Consider the following 22,291-nt stretch of genomic DNA (forward strand, 5'->3'; position numbering starts at 1 on the left):
TATTGTTTTTCTCCTTGGATGTTCTGCAGGTCCTCCTTTAGTTGGCTCATACGGTGTGAATGTAGCTCCTCCATGTTCCTCATGATTTCATCCCTTTGGGTTTTTATAATTTCCTTCTTCTTGTAGAGTTGATGTATAAATTCATTTCTTAGTTTCTTAATACTGCGTTTGCAGAGTTTCTCGGCATAGTCAGAATTGTAAGTAGTAGCCAAAGGATTTTTGATCCTCAGTCCTTTAGGGTCTTCCTGTCTCTCACCTATCCACCCCCATCCTGTTTGACTATCACTGAAATGCTTTGATGTTTCACTTATATATACTGTCATCTACCAACATTTGCTTATTTCCGATCTGTTGAAGAAGGGCAACCTTCAAAAGCTAATCAAGAAATGTATTAAGTTATGTCCAATAAAAAAGGTATCATCTTATTTTCTTTTCCATGTTTTATTTCTATTGATTACCTTTAAAAGTGGACTAACACGGCTACCACACCTCTCTACCAATCTATGAAAAGCAGGTGAGACTCACATCTCAGCTAAAAATATCTGGATAATTCACAACATGTGCACTTCTATTCGTAATTTCAGGACAAGGTGCTCATCTAAAATTTGTAAAATGCGCTTGTTTAATGAAGGCAGCATCTGCATGTATGAGCTCTTAATAATTTATTTAAAATATTTATAGCACACTCTATCCCACAGTATCATGCAAATGCTCCCTGCAAAGTTACACCTGCTCTGAGGCAGTGCATGTTTCTGTGTGCATTCTGTTCCCCCTATTCTATAACAGGTCATCTATAGGTGCCATTCACATGTCTAAGTGTACATACACACCTAAAGGGCTTTTGTTTTTTACTAGTACATATATATATATATATATATATATATACACACACACAATTTGTTCATTCATATTCCAGGTTTTTGTGATTCTTATTAATGATCATTAAATGCTCCATCACTACTACTACTACTATTTAGCATTTCTATAGCGCTACAAAGCATACCATACATCCATAGATTGGTAGGTTTCTCCATTATTTATGTTTTATAAATGATTTAAAAATATCACAAAGTCATTAAACTCTATTGAATATTATCCGGTGTAATATATTCTATTGGATATAACACTATGCCTATATACATATAAGGTTGGGTAGTTGTATTAGATTTACTATAAATGCAATGATTTATTTATCTATATTATATCTTCATGTTAAGATTTTTATGTCCTATCTATTACTTTTTTTGATATTATGTCTCTCTGAAATTGATTAAATTTTTTTTAAAACTTTTAATTTTTTGAATACAGATATACAAAACTTTTTTATATAGAAATATATATGTTATGTTCTGTTTGACTTTTATAATTGTATCTGTGATGTTCTTATTAAGAATTATATAAATATATATACATTATGATTATGCAAATGATTTGGTTTAAAAAAAATTTTTTTATTTGTTTTGATATGTGTTTTTATATGTTTACAATTTTGTAGACCCCTGAAGAAGGCTGATATAGCCGAAACACGGACCATGTTGGATCCTAATAAAGGTTTTCTGGAGCATCTTACCCTTATGAGTGGTGACTGATCTCTTGACATTGGGCCCTCTCTACTCCATTTTTGTTGTGTCAGGGAGATACAATGCCAGAAAGCAGATGTGTCCTTTATACAGGAAACGCACTTGTTTCCCAATAAAGAACATTTATGTCGAGGGGGTAGAAGTCATCAGATATACTTCGCATCCAATCATAAAGACAAAAAGAAGAAGGGGGTCCTTATTACACTTACTAATAAATACCCATAAGTACATAAGTACATAAGTAGTGCCATACTGGGAAAGACCAAAGGTCCATCTAGCCCAGCATCCTGTCACCGACAGTGGCCAATCCAGGTCAAGGGCACCTGGCACGCTCCCCAAACGTAAAAACATTCCAGACAAGTTATACCTAAAAATGAGGAATTTTTCCAGTCCATTTAATAGCGGTCTATGGACTTGTCCTTTAGGAATCTATCTAACCCCTTTTTAAACTCCGTCAAGCTAACCGCCCGTACCACGTTCTCCGGCAATGAATTCCAGAGTCTAATTACACGTTGGGTGAAGAAAAATTTTCTCCGATTCGTTTTAAATTTACCACACTGTAGCTTCAACTCATGCCCTCTAGTCCTAGTATTTTTGGATAGCGTGAACAGTCGCTTCACATCCACCCGATCCATTCCACTCATTATTTTATACACTTCTATCATATCTCCCCTCAGCCGTCTCTTCTCCAAGCTGAAAAGCCCTAGCCTTCTCAGCCTCTCTTCATAGGAAAGTCGTCCCATCCCCACTATCATTTTCGTCGCCCTTCGCTGTACCTTTTCCAATTCTACTATATCTTTTTTGAGATACGGAGACCAGTACTGAACACAATACTCCAGGTGCGGTCGCACCATGGAGCGATACAACGGCATTATAACATCCGCACACCTGGACTCCATACCCTTCTTAATAACACCCAACATTCTATTCGCTTTCCTAGCCGCAGCAGCACACTGAGCAGAAGGTTTCAGCGTATCATCGACGACGACACCCAGATCCCTTTCTTGATCCGTAACTCCTAACGCGGAACCTTGCAAGACGTAGCTATAATTCGGGTTCCTCTTACCCACATGCATCACTTTGCACTTGTCAACATTGAACTTCATCTGCCACTTGCACGCCCATTCTCCCAGTCTCGCAAGGTCCTCCTGTAATCGTTCACATTCCTCCTGCGACTTGACGACCCTGAATAATTTTGTGTCATCGGCGAATTTAATTACCTCACTAGTTATTCCCATCTCTAGGTCATTTATAAATACATTAAAAAGCAACGGACCCAGCACAGACCCCTGCGGGACCCCACTAACTACCCTCCTCCACTGAGAATACTGGCCACGCAATCCTACTCTCTGCTTCCTATCTTTCAACCAGTTCTTAATCCATAATAATACCCTACCTCCGATTCCATGACTCTGCAATTTCTTCAGGAGTCTTTCGTGCGGCACTTTGTCAAACGCCTTCTGAAAATCCAGATATACAATATCAACCGGCTCCCCATTGTCCACATGTTTGCTTACCCCCTCAAAAAAATGCATTAGATTGGTGAGGCAAGACTTCCCTTCACTAAATCCGTGCTGACTTTGTCTCATCAGTCCATGTTTTTGTATATGCTCTGCAATTTTATTCTTAATAATAGCCTCCACCATCTTGCCCGGCACCGACGTCAGACTCACCGGTCTATAATTTCCCGGATCTCCTCTGGAACCTTTCTTAAAAATTGGAGTAACATTGGCTACCCTCCAGTCTTCCGGTATTACACTCGATTTTAGGGACAGATTGCATATTTCTAACAGTAGCTCCGCAAGTTCATTTTTTAGTTCTATTAATACTCTGGGATGAATACCATCAGGTCCCGGTGATTTACTACTCTTCAGCTTGCTGAACTGACCCATTACATCCTCCAAGGTTACAGAGAATTTGTTTAGTTTCTCCGACTCCCCCGCTTCAAATATTCTTTCCGGCACCGGTGTCCCCCCCAATTCCTCCTCGGTGAAGACCGAAGCAAAGAATTCATTTAATTTCTCCGCTACGGCTTTGTCCTCCTTGATTGCCCCTTTAACACCATTTTCGTCCAGCGGCCCAACCGACTCTTTGGCCGGTTTCCTGCTTTTAATGTATCTAAAAAAGTTTTTACTATGTATTTTTGCTTCCAACGCTAATTTCTTCTCAAAGTCCTTTTTTGCCCTCCTTATCTCCGCTTTGCATTTGACTTGGCATTCCTTATGATCTATCCTGTTACTTTCAGTTGGTTCTCTTCTCCACTTTCTGAAGGATTGTTTTTTGGCTCTAATGATTTCCTTTATCTTACTGTTTAGCCACGCCGGCTGACGTTTAGTCTTTTTTCCCTTTTTTCTAATACGTGGAATATATTTGTCCTGAACCTCCAGGATGGCAGATATAGCAAGTGATAAGGGATAGAGAGGGACGTTATCTACTGCTGATAGTGAAATTGGGGACAGAGAAGTTGTCCTTATTAAATATATACGCCCCTAATGAACAACAAGGATTCTTTTTTACAGAACTATCTAAAATTCTTACTAAACATATTGAGGGCACTCTCTTGGTGGGGGGGGGGGGGGGGTGACTTCAATCTGACATTGCAACCAACACTAGATAACTCAAGTGGAGGGGTGAGATACTCTCAATCGGACAGAGCCAAATTACATAAATTCCTAGGAACATGGCAATTAATAGATATATGGTGCCAAATGCACCATCAATCCCGGGGATACACCTATTATTCGACAGTACATGATTCCCACTCGTGTATAGACCGCTGGTTAGGGCCACCCAATATATTCTCTAGGGTAGAGGATATACAAATCCATCCAAGAACATCATATTGGAAATAGAATGGGCGGTGAAGACTCCCGAGAGACTCCAGTGGCGGTTTAGCGATGAGCTACTAGCAAATGACTCGGTAACACAGTGCCTAGAAGCTGAGATTCAGCAATATTTGGCCTTTAATGATAATGGTGAGGTCTCTTCACAGATACTGTGGGAGGGCCTTAAAGCTGTGATAAGGGGAAAGATAATAGCGATGCAAACACATATACGACGACAAGCGAAAGCCCAAACACAAGCAGTACACACAGAATTATTGGGGCTTACCTCACCAGCTCAGCAGCATTCTATCTCTCTACAAGCCCAAAATCGCATACATGCAATTCAACTGGAGCTCAGGGAGTTGCAACTAGTGGAGGTAGCTGAACAATTACAACAGGCCCAACAAACACACTTTGGATATGGCAATAGGGCCTCGAGAATTTTAGCACATAAGTTGAAGAAACGGGCCTCAGATTCATACATTCACACTATACAGGATGCCGAGGGAAACAATTGCACAAAACTTGAAGATATTAAGTTAGCTTTTATGAATTCTATCAATCACTGTACACAGCGACAGAAATAGCACAGCCGCAAGAGATCAAGATTACTTGACCCAGGCACAGCTACCTAGCTTGACAAGTGGGGAGGGAGAGGAACTTTCAAGATCAATCACGACAGAAGAAGTGACATGGGCTATATAAGAGGAGTGGCCTAGTGGTTAGGGTGGTGGACTCTGGTCCTGGGGAACTGAGGAACTGAGTTCCATTCCCACTTCAGGCACAGCTCCTTGTGACTCTGGGCAAGTCACTTAACCCTCCATTGCCCCAGGTACAAATAAGTACCTGTATATGTAAGCCGCATTGAGCCTGCCATGAGTGGGAAAGCGCGGGGTACAAATATAACTAAAATAAAATAAAAAGATCTACCAAATGGGAAAGCCCCGGGGCACGACGGCTACACAAATAAATTCTATAAAAGATTTAGTAAGCTATTAATACCGATACTGACCCGAGTGTTTAGTGAAATGGAGTTTCATTCGGAACTGCCTTACTCGTGGCGGTTGGCAAATGTTATAATTTTACTGAAACCAGGAAAAGACTCCAAGAAGTGTGGGTCATATCGTCCAATTTCTCTGCTAGGATCTGATTACAAAATATTTACCAAAATTTTAGCCCGACAATTACAGAATGTGATGCTGAAGTTAGTGCATGTGGATCAAGCAGGTTTCATAAAGGGGAGGCACACATTCGATAATACACACAGAGAGATTCACTTGATCCAAGAGGCAGACAACACAGGCCAACCCACACTATTACTAACACTCGACGCCAAAAAAGCGTTCGATAGGGTTCACTGGTCCTTTATGTTTTCAGTATTAGATCTGATGGGTATCTTGGGTCGGTTTGCCACATGGCTTAAATTTTTATATACACACCCACTGGCCTCCTTGCGGGTTAATGGCTCGGGCTCAAACTTAATACAATTGGGCAGGGGCACCAGACAGTGCTGCGCATTGTCCCTGCTGCTGTTCGCACTGACTATGGAACCACTGGCTCAGACTATTAGATAACACGCAGATATAGGTGGTTTGACCCTGGGAGAAGAGACTCATAAGATAATGCTATTCGCGGACAATATACTGCTTACACTGACCAATCCTCAGGCATCATTGACACAGGTACTGCAGGGCCTGCATAACTTTGGGCACCTCTCGGAGTTCCGGGTGAACATGAACAAATCTGAAATCATGGGAGTAGGTTTGCCTAATGAAATGGAATCGCTAATCCGACAGAAATATCCCTTTCGCTGGGTCACATGCTCACTGAGATATCTGGGGGTAAACCTAAGAGCTAAAATAACGAATTTATATTGCTAATTTCCCCTCCAAAGTTCGAGAGATATTCCAGGAGCTAGAGCGCTGGGAGGGGTTGGAACTGTCATGGGTGGGTAGAATAGCTGCCATAAAGATGATGATCCTGCCAAAACCTCTTTATCTATTCATGGCATTAATCCTACCCATCTCCAAACAATTCTTCCGACATCTGCACCGCAAAGTCTTTGCTTATATTTGGCAACATAAGCCACCAAGAGTACGTGCAGAAACCATGTTTCAACCAAAAAAAAAGGGGGGGGGGGGAATGGGTGTTCCAAACTTTATATTATACCATCAGGCTGCACAATTACGGGTGCTGGCAGAATGGGGCGCAGATGAGGACAAACCCTGGATGCAGATAGAAAAACAGTGGCTGGGACTGGGGAGTTTAGATACTATACTATGGGCACCACAGCACCAGCTTCTTACATGCATAGGACAGGCACCCCTGGCAGTGCGTTTCCCCCTACAAACATGGAATATCCTCAGACAGAAACATCTGCCCGGTAGAAAGTATTTTTGCCATATGAAAATACAGACTCTAATGGGCTGTCCCATAGGGGCAGTAGATAATGCTTATAGAATATGGAACAGGGTCTGGTGTTACTGTCCCAAATATGGAGAGAGGGGGAAATGGTACCATTCACAGCCTTGCAAGAGGAATATGGTCTAACGATGACTCACCTGTACCATTACAATAGAGTTTGGGATTACATAAACAGGAGAGCCAAAGGGGAATTAGCTACAGAGGAAACAGGTATGGACAAGGCTATGGGAGGAGGTGGTCAGAGAGGTTGTGTATCTCGTATATATGGGGCACTATTATCACATGGTGACCCGGTAAAGTGATACACTAAGAGATGGGAAAAAGATTTGCAGTCAAAGTATGAACCCAAATGTTGGGAAAAGGCAATGCGATCTATGTTAAAGGTGTCAGTTTCCAGTTCCTTGGTGGAAAATGGCTACAAAATGCTATACCAATGGTACCTGACACCTAATAAGATTTATTTATTTATGGTTCGCTTATATCCCACATTTTCCCACTCATGCAGGCACAATGTGGCTTACAAAAAGTTAAATAAAATTACAAAATAGGAAACTTAGAAAAGTATACAAGGAGTAGACGGGGAAAAGCATCTAACAGGGTGAAATAGCAGGGTAAGGGTCAGGGAGGGTGCATCAGTCAGCGGTGTAAAGTGGGGAGTAGGTCCTAGCAAAGAAGTAGGTCTTCAACAACTTCTTGAAGAGGGTGTGGTCCGCTCTTAGCTTTGATAGCAAAAATGTATGGAAAAGGGAGTGGCCATTGTTGGAGGGGGTGCGGGGAGGTGGGTGACATGTTCCACATTTGGTGGACATACCCCAAAGTACAAAAATATTGGACAGAACTTCTGTGCACCCTTGGTAAATTTACAGGAGAACAATATGCTCTAAAGGTGGAAGGGAAAATTAGGTTCTTACCTTGGTAATTTTCTTTCCTTTAGTCACAGAAGATGAATCCATTAACTGATGGGTTGTGTCCACCTACCAGCAGGTGGAGACAGAGAACACTAAAAACCATAGTGCCTCCCGGACGGCTAGCTCCATCTGCCTCTCAGTATTTGAAGCTTCCAAAGCAGAATTACACCACACAATGGAATAACATTAACTTTCCTCACAGCGACCAAATGTCCCAGAACAGGAGCAATAACACAGAGGAGGGACTAACTCAAACTCCTGCAGAAGAACAGTCTGTAGAAATTGAAGAACTGGTTTTCAGCTCCTCCTGAAGAGGGAACATATCTGCATAATAACTGAACAAAAACAAAGTCAGACAGGGAGGGATCATGGATTCATCTGCTGTGACTAAAGGAAAGAAAATTACCAAGGTAAGAACCTAATTTTCCCTTCCTTGTCATCAAGCAGATGAATTCATTACGAGTGGGATGTATCAAAGAAATCCCTAGATAGGGTGGGAAGAAGCCTCACCACGTGCCAGCACTTGTGCTCCAAAATGCGCGTCTCTCCTGGCAGCCACATCCAGCCTGTAATGTCACGCAAAAGAGAGCTTAGAAGCCCATGTCGCTGCACTGCATACCTCTTGAAGAGAGAGTGCTCCAGTTTCAGCCCAGGAAGAGGAAATCGCTCTTGTGGAATGTGCCTTAAAGTCTTCAGGAGGAGGCCGGCCAGACAGCAAATATGTTGGAAAAAATAGCTTCTTTGAGCCAACAGGCTATAGTGGCCTTAGACGCTGGAGATCCTCTGCACGGACCTGACAAGAGAACAAAAAGATGGTCAGAGGTCCTGAAGGCATTTGACATGCGCAGATATTGCAACAGAGCCCTTCGCACATCCAGAAGGTGCAACTGCCCAAATGATTCTGGAAATTCCTCTTTAGAAAAGGAAGGCAGAAAAATAGGCTGGTTTAGGTGAAACGATGAAACCACCTTAGGCATGAAGGAAGGCATCGTACGTACCATAACTGCGGACTATGAGAATTGCAGAAATAGGTCTCGACAGGACAGCGCCTGGAGCTCAGATACCCGTCTCGCCGATGTAATGGCCACCAAAAAGTCCGTTTTTAAGGTCACATCCTTCTCTGAAGCTCGCCTAAGCGGCTCGAAGGGTGAACACTGAAGGGCCTTTAAAACTAACCCAAAGTTCAATGAACAGTATGGGCTGTTAGTCACACTTAGGTAATCTAATACTACAAAACTGAAAAACAGCCAAACCCAATCTCAAAGGGTCATGTGTGGTGAATATACAACAATAAATGACAAATGGGAAATACCCTCAGAAACCAAGGTCACTGCCAAGGTCTGACCATCAAGACACTGATATCTATATAAGATTTATGTGCCTGTGATCTTATCTCTTTCATGGGGTATATTTTCCCATATCTTGTCAACAGAATTGATTCACAATGAAACCATTACTTCCAAACATTGCTGAGTACAAAAAACTCTCCAAGCAGCAGCATTACTTAAATAAACAAACTTAGCTGTCTCATTGCTGGCTTAATACCCCACACTCCAACTGGTGACTTTCAACGGGGCCCAGATCGTTTCGCCCACTTCAGGGCTTCGTCAGGAACCACTCAACTTAAGCATAATTGTTGAGGTATGAATCTACAAAAGAAAAGTTTTATGTCTCAGAGAATTCAGAATAAATACACCATTCACACACTCTCACCATCCTATCAAACCAATTACATAAGGAACAATTACAATTTTCAAAGATAAAAGATAAGAAATAGAGAAACCCACCCAATCCAGTGGCACTTACTTCTAGCTGTCCAAACTTCTTGGAGACTAGCTCTGAATTCCACCTACACTCTTAACACTTCACTTATAAAGGCGTGGGATAAACATAAAGGAATCCTGTTCAGAAGGAAAGGATCCTCAGGAGCTTAACCGAGATTGGATAGCAGAGCCGGTAGTGGGAGGCGGGGCTGGAGGTTGGGAGGCGGGGATAGTGCGGGGCAGACTTATACGGTCTGTGCCACAGCCAGTGGTGGGATGCGGGACTGGAGGTTGGGAGGCAGGGATAGCGCTGGGCAGACTTATACGGTCTGTGCCAGAGCCGGTGGTGGGAGGTGGGGATAGTGCTGGGCAGACTTATACGGTCTGTGCCAGAGCCGGTGGTTGGGAGGCGGGGCTGGTGGTTGGGAGGCGGGGCTAGTGCTGGGCAGACTTATACGGTCTGTGCCCTGAAGAGCACAGGTACAAATCAAAGTAGGGTATACACAAAAGTAGCACACATGAGTTGTCTTGTTGGGCAGACTGGATGGACCGTGCAGGTCTTTTTCTGCCGTCATCTACTATGTTACTATATTGAAAAAACAACCACCCTACAAAGACTCTGACATCAGAGCAACCTCAGCTGTATCCAATCTGGAATGGGAATTCAGTAGAGCAATTTAAAGGGACTGCAAACAAGAGTTATTTAAAGTGACAACAAACAAAAAAACAAGAAACGAGACAAAGCAACCATGATTCAAAAGCCACAGTCACCATTCACTACACTGTTCTTTAATATCACACTGATTGAACTTTCTCAGCCACATTTGCAAATACTATGTAGGAATACAAATACTCACATAAATGCTTAAATATTCAACCCATACATAGCACACAAACACTCACTGATCCACATAGCAAAATGGAACATCACTGACATCATCGCGCAACAGCGCGATCAAAATGTTCTCTCATGACAAATTCTCATAATGATCTTAAAACATATCCAACAGCAGCAAAAAACTTGCTGAATTGCTTAAACACTGAACTTCTTCAAAGTACAAAAACACCTGCAAACCTGTGTGGCAAAACGGAACATCACTGACGTCATCAAGTTGCTAAGTTTGCAACGTGATGACGGTAAACATACACAAATCACAGTCTACCTGAAACTGCACACATGACAAAAACTCCTACAAGATGTAAATCATTCACAGCATAAATAGATTGAACTATTTATATAACTGGAGATCTATAATATTTCAAAAAAACACATAGAAGGAATGCTACTAGATATTATGCAAACATTAAAAAAAAAATCAATAAAAAGCATTCCATTCTATGGAGCTGTTAAGGCCATGAGGCTCCATAGTGTTCAAAATAAAAATCCATCGGGTTTCTTTTCTTTGAAGTAAAAGCTTTCGATTGCCCCCCCCCCCCCGAGGGAGTGGTTCAACCCTGTCTATGGTGCAGCAGCGCAGATCTTGAAAGGTATGTCCATAGGTCAAAGTGTTCCACCAAAGGCTCTTTTAGAACAGATCTTCTCAAATTTGATTTATGCTCTGACAGCCTGGTCTTTAACATCCTAGTTGTCATACCCACATATGTTTTGTGACATGGACAGGTGATGGTGTTTTTTGTTTGTTGTCACTTTAAATAACTCTTGTTTGCAGTCCCTTTAAATTGCTCTACTGAATTCCCAGTCCAGATTAGATACAGCTGAGGTTGCTCTGATGTCAGAGTCTTTGTAGAGAGGTTGTTTTTTCAATGCCTTTATAAGTGAAGTAAGAGTGTAGGTGGAATTCAGAGCTGGTCTCCAAGAAGTTTGGACAGCTAGAAGTAAGTGCCACTGGATTGGGTGGGTTTCTCTATTTCTTATCTTTGAAAATTGTAATTGTTCCTTATGTAATTGGTTTGATAGGATGGTGAGAGTGTGTGAATGGTGTATTTATTCTGAATTCTCTGAGACATAAAACTTTTCTTTTGTAGATTCATACCCCAACCATTATGCTTAAGTTGAGTGGTTCCTGACGAAGCCCTGAAGTGGGCGAAACGAACTGGGCCCCGTTGAAAGTCACCAGTTGGAGTGTGGGGTATTAAGCCAGCAATGAGACCAGGGGAGTAGCCAGACAGCAGATTTTGGGTGGGACTAGGCAAGAAGTGGGTGGGCACCAAATGTTCTCTCCCCTACCCCCACATCAAAAACATATCTCAGCTGGTGGGAAAATGCTTCTCTCCAGTCTCCACCTTGGTAGTCTGCAGCAGGCATGCGCTGAAAACTGAGCATGTGAAGGTGCCAGTATTGTGGAGAGCAGCATTTTCATTACCATGTGCAACTGTTGGATGGGCCTGAGCCCTAAGTGGGTGGGCCCCGGCCCACCTAGGCCCACCTGTGGCTACACCACTGAATGAGACAGCTAAGTTTGTTTATTTAAGTAATGCTGCTGCTTGGAGAGTATTTTGTACTCAGCAATGTTTGGAAGTAATGGTTTCATTGTGAATCAATTCTATTGACAAGATATGGGAAAATATACCCCATGAAAGAGATAAGATCACAGGCACATAAATCTTATATAGATATCAGTGTCTTGATGGTCAGACCTTGGCAGTGACCTTGGTTTCTGAGGGTATTTCCCATTTGTCATTTATTGTTGCATATTCACCACACATGACCCTTTGAGATTGGGTTTGGCTGTTTTTCAGTTTTGTACCTTTAAAACTAACCCCAGGTTCCAGGCCGGACAGGGAGCCCGCACGGGAGGACGGAGCCGAAGCACCCCTCTGAGAAACCGTGCCACATCCGGGCAAGCAGCCAGAGAGAGGCCAGCGACCTTCCCTCGAAAACAATCTAAGGCTGCCATTTGAATACGCAGGGAATTATAGGCCAAGCCTTTTTGTAAACCATCCTGCAAAAAGTCAAGTATCGCCGAGACAGAAGCCTGCATGGGTGTGATCGCTTTAGAAGCAATCACACCCACGCAGTGCCAAATCACACCCAAATTGGCGCCAAATCCTGGCATAAGCCACGGAAGTGGAACGCTTGCGGGCCTGTAGGAGAGTGGAAATGACTTTACTGGAATAACCCCTGTCTCTCAATTGCGCCCTCTCAATAGCCATGCCTTAAGACCAAAGAGGCAGGCGTCCTCCATGGTTACCGGTCCCTGTGACAACAGATTCGGTACCAGAGGTAACGGCCGGGGAGCCTCCACCAGCATCTGCCAGAGGTCCACATACCACGGCCTCCTGAGCCAATCCGGGGCAATGAGAACCAATTCTCCTTGATGTAGCCGAATCCGCAGGAGAACTCACCCTATCAAGGGCCACGGAGGGAACACATACAGGAGGCCCTGAGGCTAAGGTTGAGCCAAGGCATCCAACCCCGCCGAGCGAGGATCTCTCCATCTGCTGTAAAAGCACGGGACTTTGGCATTTGCACTTGAGGCCATAAGATCCGCTATGGGCGTCCTCCATTTGGCACAGAACTGCAGGAATACTTCGTCTGCAAGTTCCCACTCCGCTGGGTCGATTTGATTCCAGCTTAGATAATCGGCTTGCATGTTGCTCTGACCTGCAATGTGAGCTGCTGACAGAAACTGCAGATGTAGCTCGGCCCAGTGGCATATCTGAGCGGCCTCTGCGGCCAGTGCTTGACACTGAGTGCCACCTTGTCGATTTATGTAGGCCACTGCTGTTGTGTTGTCCGACAGAACTCTGACAGCCAATCCTTCCAGGGTCAATTGAAAGGCCAGAAGCGCCTGAAATATCGCTTTCAACTCCAAGCAAATGATGGACCACGCCGACTCCTCGGGTGTCCAAAGATCCTGGGCATGCCTTCCCTGGCAATGTGCACCCCAGCCCTTCAGGCTGGCATCTGTTACCACCAGGCACCAATCGGGGAGTGCTAGCGGCATTCCTCGCCGCAGCCTGCTGTCTGAAAGCCACCAATCCATACTGAGCCGGGCCGCAGGGAGCCACGTGAGTCTGCATTGATAATCCTGAGATATTGGAGACCATCGTTGAAGCAGGGAATACTGCAGAGGTCTCAGGTGCACTCTCGCCCATGGCACCACTTCTAAGGTGGCCGTCACTGACCCCAACAGCTGGACAATGTCCCAAGCTCGCTGGCGAGGCTACCTCAGGAGCAGACAGACCTGGTTCTGAAGCTTGCACCGCCTTTGCTCGGGTAGGAACACATACCCCGAGACTGTATCGAACCGGACCCCCAAATATTCTAGAGATTGAGAGGGGGTCAGGTGACTTTTGGCTAAATTGATGACCCAGCCCAGAGATTGCAGTACTGAGACCACTCTCGCTGTAACATGATGACTCTCTTCTGCAGAGTTCGCTCTGATGAGCCAGTCGTCTAGGTACGGGTGAACCCAGATACCCTCTCGCCTGAGAAAGGCAGCTACTACCACCTTTACCTTTGAAAAGGTTCGGGGAGCTGTAGCGAGGCCAAAAGGCAAGGCCCGAAACTGGAAATGTTTTCCCATCACCGCAAACCTCAGAAACCTCTGGTGCGGGGGCCAAATTGGTATGTGCAAGTAAGCTTCTTTCAGGACCAGAGACGTGAGATACTCTCCTGGCTGTACCGCCACAATGACGGAGCGCAGGGTTTCCATGTGAAAATGCCGCACTCTCAGAGACTTGTTGACTTCTTTTAAGTCTAGGATTGGCCGAAAAGACTCTCCTTTTCGCGGCACCACAAAGTAAATGGAGTAACGGCCAGAGCCGAGCTCAGCGGGAGGCACCGGGCACACCACCCCTAGGTGAATCAAGCCTTGTAAGGTCTCCTCTACCGCCGCCCGTTTGGCGGCAGAACCGCATCGGGACTCCACAAACACATCTCTTATCGGGGCATTCAATTCTATTCTGTAGCCATCTCTGATCAGGTCCAAGACCCACTGATCTGAGGAAAGCTTGGCCCACTCCTCGTGAAAGAGGGAAAGTCATCTTCCTATAACAGGGAGCGAGGAGAGGGCCGGCGCACCATCATTGAGAGGGTCGCCCTTGAACTCCAGGCCTTGAGCCAGCTGCTGCGGAACGCTTGTCCGAGCGAAAGGAGTTCCTCTGCTGAAAACGGGCACGAAAAGTGAACCCAGCAGAACGCCCCGGGCGGTACCTTCGAGCTTCTCTGAAGCAAGGTCTGTAAGAGGAGGGAACCACCTGACCCTTGGAGGAAGGCTGCGGCCTGTCCTCGGGTAAGCACTGGGGTTTAGCATCCCCCAGGCCTTTAACAATGTTCTCCAACGCCTCACCAAATAGGAGAAGGCCTTGAAAGGGTAACTTCACCAACCTTTGCTTAGAGGCCATTTCAGCCGCTCAATGCCGTAGCCACAACAGGCGGCGAGCTGCCACCGCAACCTGTTTAGCCAAAGCTCTGACCAGATCATAAAGGGCGTCAGCCAAGAAAGACAAGGCCGACTCCATCCGCAATGCCACCTCAGCAAGGGGCTCCGCTCCATCTCCGGGCTGTTCCACTGCCTGTTGTAACCAAGCAAGGCAGGCTCGGGCAGCGTAACAGCTGCATGCAGACGCCCGTAAGGATAGGCCTGAAATCTCAAAGGACCGCTTTATAGTTGATTCAAGGCGTCGGTTCTGCATGTCCTTCAGGGCAACTCCTCCTTCAACTGGGAGGGTAGTTCTCTTTGTCACAGCTGTGACTAGGGCATCCACTTTAGGCACAGCTAGGCGCGCCAAATTCTCCTCACTTAGAGGGAATAATTGCCCCATAGCCCTGGCAACTTTCAAAGGCCCCTCGGGGTCAGCCCATTGAGCTGGAATAAGCTCTTGGATAGAGTCATGCAAAGGAAAGGCTCGAGCAGGCTTCTTAGTACTTGTCATCCTCGGATTAGCAGAGGAGAGCTCAGCATTCACAGGACCTTCAATAGAGAGGGGCCTGCAGTGCATTAGAAATCAGCGCTGGCAGCTCATCGCAGTAGAAAATCCTCACCGCGGAAGGATCATCAGGATCCAGTGGCAATCCTGCACCTTCCTCTGGCTCTCCAGACCACGAGGGTCTGCCAGACCCCTCAGACTCCTCACATCCTGACCACGGGGGGGGGGGGGGGGGGGGGGGGGGGGGGGGGGGGGGGGGGGGAAACGAGGGTGCGCCACTCTCTGAAGGGGAATCCACCCTTCTGCGCTTGTCCTGCGGCCATCTGTCAGGGGAAAACGCACCTGACGGTAACTCAAGGCCGGGCTCTACTGGAGGGGACACAGGCAGCCAGGCTGATTGAGCCCCTGCGGGAGAGCTCTTTTTAACATAAATGCTTTATGCAGCAGCAAAACAAATTCAGGGGAGAATGGCTCACCCTGGCCTCCCCGTTCCAGTCCGGGGGAAATGGCTCTCATATTAGCCTCCATTCGAGGCTCCCCACCAGGCTCACACCCCTCCGCCTCAGCGGGGGTCACGCCATGCTGTTCCAAAATGGCGCCCGCTGCCAGCTCCACGGAGCGGGAAGAAACCTTGTTCGCCAAGCTCGGGCTGGCTCTGACGTCAGAAGAGCACGATTTACAGAGCCCTGCTGCTGATCTGTGCTTGCCACAACGGGAACAGCGCTTTACAACCTCCGCAGCCATTGCCGAAAACGGCGGAAAATTCAAAATGGCGGATTTGCGCCAAAATCGCCCCGAACACGGGCCCCCCCCGGAGGAGCTTCAAAATGCTCTTACCTCTCCGGATCGAGTCGACAGAGCTCCGATCCGCTGCACAAACTGAAGGAAAGCCTCTTTTCTTGGATCGCAGCGCTACAGCGTGAAGGGACTCTTTATTTTTTTTTACGCTGTGAAGAAATTTAGAGGCAACAGCGCAAGAGGCAACTTTTTTCACTCCGGAGGATCAGTAGTGTGGGAAAGGCAGTGAAAGGGCGAACCTATGTGCCTGCATCCACAGCGTGGGCAAAGACAGAGACAGGGCTTGCCTATGTGTCTACATCCACATCGGGGGCCGGGTAAGGCAGGGAAAGGACGTACCTATGTGCCTTTAAAGTGGGCACCATCAGCCACAACACCCCTGCTACAACTGGCAACAGCACAGGAGCCACCCCAGGCAGATTTCTGAAGGAGCTTGAACAAGCTGCGTCCACCGTGCTGGGGAGATAGAGAATACTGAAGAGGCAGATGGAGCTAGCTGGCCATGAGGCACTATGGTTTTTCAGTGCTCTCTATCTCCCCCTGCTGGTTGATGGACACAACCCACTCATAATGGATTGATCTGCTTGATGACAAGGAATAGGGAAGTACAAGGGCGGCTCTTGGCAGTTTCCACTAGAACTGTCGGGAGACGGGGTTTTCAGGGAGAAGCTGAAGGAGCGCAGGGAAGACTATGAAGCCCTAAATAAGCAGCATGCAGGTGACCCGCTTTTATTCTGGGAGGCAGCAAAGGCAGTGCTCCGGGGTGAGATAATTAGTTACTATCACCATGTGAAGACGGCTAGAAACAGACAGATTATAAGATTGAGTAAGTTAGTATGCAAGGCCCGAAGGGCATATGGACAGACACACACAGAAGCCCACCATAGTAGGCTATTAGAGACACAGGCTGCATCAACGAGCATCAAAGTCACAAATCTCTCTATATAAAAGGCACCACCAACGTTCTAAATGAAGCCTCCAGCCAGAAGTGTGACGTGGTGTAGATATCCGGTTTCCCCATGAGTGTCTGCCCCACACTCGCTCTCTCTGTAACACAGCTCCTGAGACCTGACAAATATAAACAGTGAAGGAAAACACAGCAGGAATCCTGTATAATTACCAAACACTGCTCTCCGAAACTTGGAGCCCTCTCTCTGTAACACAGCACGAATCCTGACAAATACAAACAGTGAAAAACACTGCTCTCCGAAACTTGGAGCCCTCTCTCTGTAACACAGCAGGAATCCTGACAAATACAGTGAAAAACACAGCAGGAATCCTGTATAATTAACAAACACTGCTCTCCGAAACTGGGAGGGGGAAGGAAGGGGAGAGAGGGCAGAGGGGAGGGAGGGGAGGGGGGAGACTCTCACTCTCTCTCAAACGTGCACACTCTGATAAAAACGTTGCTAGCGCCCGTTTCATTTGCATCAGAAACAAGCCTTTTTTTACTAGTATACTATAAATACCAGCTCCATAGGTTCGGAAATAAGGCGGGCTGCCTTCTGGCTAGATTGGCTAATCCAAGAGGAAATAAGAGGCAGGTTTTACAAATCTGGGGGGAACAGGGGGCGGTAGAGCGTAAGGAAGAAAAGATTTGTGAGGCCTTTGCCCGATTTTATGGTAAATTATATGCGAAATCGGGGGAACAGGGACTGTCAGAGTCCATGTACCTGGACAATGTGGGCCTACCGTCTCTTAGTCAACGGGATAGAGATAAACTGAATCCGCCAATCCAGGTGGAAGAAGTGCGACTAGGAATAGTGCAAGGGAAGTTGCTTAAGGCGCCGGGTCCAGATGGCCTGCGCATAGAATTCTATAAAATATTAGAACACATTGCACCGACCTTAATTAAATACTTTAACAGAATCGTGGACAAAGAACAGCTAACGGAAGGTCTGCCTTTGGCGCAGATAGTGGTGCTGCCAAAGCCAGGGAGGGACCCACTGATGCCGGAGTCATACCGCCCAATCTCGCTCTTAAATGTGGATGTCAAACTATTAGCAAAAATAATGGCCAATCGGATGAAGAAAGTATTGCCAAAGTTAATACATGAGGCGCAAGTTGGATTCGTGGAGGACACAGCAATAGCCAAAAACCTAAGGAAAATCATTGGGGCCCTAGAGATGAGGAGGCACAGAAATACCCCCTCCCTACTTATAAGTTTCGATGCAGAAAAAGCATTCAATAAGGTGCACTGCATTTTTGTTTACAACGCTAGAAAAGTACGGGTTCGATGGACAATTTCTATCGGCTGTCCGGGCCCTATATCTTCAACCAAAAGCGAGGGTGCGGGTCAATGGGGTGGAATCGGAGGAGTTCCCGATACAGCGGGGAACCCGACAAGGGTGTCCGCTATCCCCGCCGCTGTTTGTATTATCATTGACCCGTTGATCCGAGACATAATAGATAGTCCAACAATACAGGGGGTGCAGATGGGCCACCTGGAATTCAAAATAGCAGCCTTTGCAGACGATCTCTTAGTACTAGTAACAGAGCCACAGTTATCATTTAGGGTGCTAATGGAAACCCTGAAGGAATATGGAGACTATGCGGGGTTTTGCCTGAATTTGACTAAATCGGAAGCATTAGCTTCCTCCGGGGAGGTAAAAAGACTATGGGACCAAGATTTCCCTTTGAGCTGGGCGGAGGGGTCTTTTAGATATCTAGGGATTAGATTGACCATGGATTTAGAGAAACTATACGCACTGAATGTAACCACTGTGCTAGCAGGGAGAAGAAGTCAGTTGGGACAGTGGGAAGGCCTCCCAATATCCTTGAGGGGCAGGATGAACCTAATAAAAATAGTGATATTTCCAAGGTGGCTGTACCTTATGCAGGCACTTCCTGTACGCTTGCTGCAGAAAGATTTGACACAGATCATTGGGGCCTTCAGTAGGTTTTGCTGGGCAAATAAGAAACCTAAAATACAGGCTAAAATTATGATGGGAGGTTGGGGTCAGGGAGGGCTGGGACTTCCGGATCTAGCCTTATACAACCAGGCTTGTTTATTGAGGCACATGGGAGATTGGATGGGCCAGTCCAGCACATTCACACCCCTGGAGACAGAGCGCGCATATTTTGCCCCTTATGATACTCTCACTTTGCTGCATTTAGAGAAGGGTCAGATCCCAGCTCAATTCAAACACTGTACACTGCTGCAGCCGATGCGTATGGCATGGAGGATGCAGGTTAAAAGCCTGGGGGGACAGCCAACAGTGTCAGAGCTACTAGCTCTTAGAGGTAACCTGAATTTTGAACCCGGACAGAGTAACATCACATTCCTCAGATGGGAGAAGTTAGGAATTACAAGGGTGGAGCACTTGCTAGGAAGGGAAGGGGGCCTCATAAAATTTGAGGAGTTACAAGGTAAGATAGGGAGCGCATGGGGAGACCGTTACGCATATGCCCAGGTCAAACATTACATCTCACACTTAGATCAGTCAAGTTTGCAGACGAAACTGGGACACAAAATAGGTACCTATTTCCAAAATCTACAGATAGTGGGAATGACAGTGTCAACTTTATACAAAGCAATAGTGAAGCGAACCCCCCCAAAAAATAATTTCAGATGTATTAAACAAAAGTGGGAAAAGGAATCGGGGAGGACATTAGAGAGGTGGGACGTAGGGGCAACACTGAAATGTATCCCGACCCTTTCCACAGACGAGAGACTGCGAGAGTGTGGGTATAGGGTGATCATGCGGGCCTACATGTCAGGACAGCAATGGGGGCATATAAGCATCACACGGGAGGCGAAGTGTGTCAAATGTGATCATACACCCCATACTTTATATCATGCCTTCTGGGGATGCCCGGGTGTGCGGGCCTTCTGGGGCCAGATCCAGAGGTTTATGGCCAAAACAATACAGGCACCAGTGGGCGGGACCTCAGATCACTTTGTGCTAGACACGCAATCAGCATTCAAGACGAAGGCTGAAGGAACTAGGACATGGTGCCACAAGGTATGTCTGGTGGCCCGCAAAAGCATTTTACAACGGTGGATATCCCCAGAACCACCGACATACTGGCAATGGAGAAACCAGGTGCATGAGCTGGCTACATGGGAAGCTAAGGAGGCAAAAGGGGCCCCAAAGCGGAAAAAGTATTTCCTGTCGATCTGGAACCAATATATACAGGGGTTAAGCCCACAAGGGCAAAGCTTGCTTCTTAACTTGCTGTAGACTTGAATTGGGGGCTAACAGACCCATATTGTTTTTCTCCCCGGCAAAGGTTGGTACTAGGGGTGGGGGAGGGCCTGCCTGGACTATCAGAAACCAAGTTCAGGGAGGCAGGGAGGAAATGGGATCTTAAAGAGGGGAGGGGAAGAGAGGACGGGGATAGAAGGGAGGGGGGGAGGGGGGGGAAGGGGGGAATAGGGGAAGGGACCCATATTAAAGGAAAGGTGGAAGGTGGTAAAAAGTTATTTGCAAGACAGTAGGGGGAGGGGGGAATTAAAAGATGGACGACTGAGTGTTTCGTTATGTAATTGTTATAAATAAGAAGTTGTTCTCTATGACTGTTAATGCATCCACATATGTATATGTAATTTCAGAGTTGCCATTAATAAAATTGTTGAAACATAAAATAGAAGAGTGGGGTGGGGTGGGGATAAAATGTTAAAAGTTTGATGACGGACTGTAGTAATTTGATCTTACTGAATACATTTTCATAATTGGGTTTCTGTATAATTAGATAATGGAATGTGTTTCTTCTGAACTGTAATCAATAAAAATGTTGAACCATAAATGCACAGAAGGCAAGTCTCTTTCCACTGAAAGGAAGCTCTGGAATGAGGGGGCATAGGATGAAGGTGAAAGGGGACAGACTCAAGAGTAACCTGAGGAAATACTTTTCCATGGAAGGGTGGTGAATTCGAGGAATGGCTTCCAGGTGGAGGTGGTAGAGACTGAACCTGAATTCATTAAAGCTTGGTTCCAGTACTTAGGATTTCTAAGAGAGAGGAACGGATAATAGGATGGCATAAATGGGCAAACTGGATAGGGCCATATGGTCTTTATCTGCCTTCATTTTTCTGTTTCTGTATGTCTATGGGGCCTTTTTACTAAGCTGCATTAGGAGCTAAAATGAAGATACATACCTGTAGCAGGTATTCTCCGAGGGCAGCAGGCTCCATATTCTTACGCGTGGGTCGTCGTCCGCTATGGCCCAGGAGACTGGAACTCCAATAGAAAAAACCTAAAAGTTTGAAGCGTGCTCACCCTCGCAGGCCCGAACGCACTGCACATGCGCGAGCCGCTTCCCGCCCGCAACACGAGCATGACCAACTAGTTGCTATAAAAAGCAAGAAAAGAAAAAACAGACAACTCCAACGGGGAGGAGGGAGGGATGTAAGAATATGGAGCCTGCTGTCCTCGGAGAATACCTGCTACAGGTATGTATCTTCATTTTCTCAGAGGACAAGCAAGCTCCATCTTCTTACACGTGGGGTAGCCCTAGCACCCAGGCTCACTCAAAACAATGAACATTGGTCAATTGGGCCTCGCAACGGCGAGGACATAACTGAGATTGACCTGAAAACAAACACAACTAAGTGAGAGTGCAGCCTGGAACAGAACAGAAATGGGCCTAGGAGGGTGGAGTTGGATTCTAAACCCCGACCAGATTCTGTAACACCGACTGCCCAAACCGACTGTCACGTCGGGTATCCTGCTGAAGGCAGTAGTGAGATGTGAATGTGTGGACAGATGACCACGTTGCAGCCTTGCAAATTTCCTCAATGGAGGCTGACTTTAAGTGAGACACTGACGCAGCCATGGCTCTGACATTATGAGCCGTGACATGGCCCTCCAAAGTCAGCCCAGCTTGGGCGCAAGTGAAGGAAATGCAATCTGCTAGCCAATTGGAGATGGTGCGTTTTCTGATGGCAACTCCCATCCAGTTGGGATCAAAAGAAACAAACAGCTGGGCGGACTGTCGATAGGGATTTGTCCGCTCCACGTAAAAGGCCAATGCTCTCTTACAGTCCAAGGTGTGCAACTTGTCCTCACCAGGGCGGGTGTGTGGACGGGGAAAAAATGTTGGCAAGACAATTGACTGGTTCATATGGAACTCTGACACCACCTTTGGCAAGAACTTAGGATGAGTGCGGAGGACTACTCTGTTATGATGAAATTTAATATAAGGAGCACAGACTA

The 22,291-nt window shown here is 46.2% G+C and overlaps 1 protein-coding gene across 2 annotated transcripts in view; it reads right to left on the reverse strand.

Annotated features, from left to right (window-relative positions):
• Positions 1–22,291, reverse strand: part of CSAD (cysteine sulfinic acid decarboxylase) — a 324,205-nt gene that overhangs the window by 208,233 nt on the left and 93,681 nt on the right. The window contains exon 1 of one of the 2 annotated variants that reach the window (XM_030198186.1): positions 8,357–8,388. The exons of the other annotated variant lie outside the window; for it this stretch is intronic. The gene's annotated coding sequence lies outside the window, so the exon portion shown is untranslated. Of the gene's footprint in view, positions 1–8,356; positions 8,389–22,291 lie in introns of those variants that run through there. 2 annotated transcript variants of the gene reach the window in all.

This window comes from Microcaecilia unicolor, chromosome 3 (assembly GCF_901765095.1).
Source record: "Microcaecilia unicolor chromosome 3, aMicUni1.1, whole genome shotgun sequence".
NCBI lineage: Eukaryota > Metazoa > Chordata > Amphibia > Gymnophiona > Siphonopidae > Microcaecilia > Microcaecilia unicolor.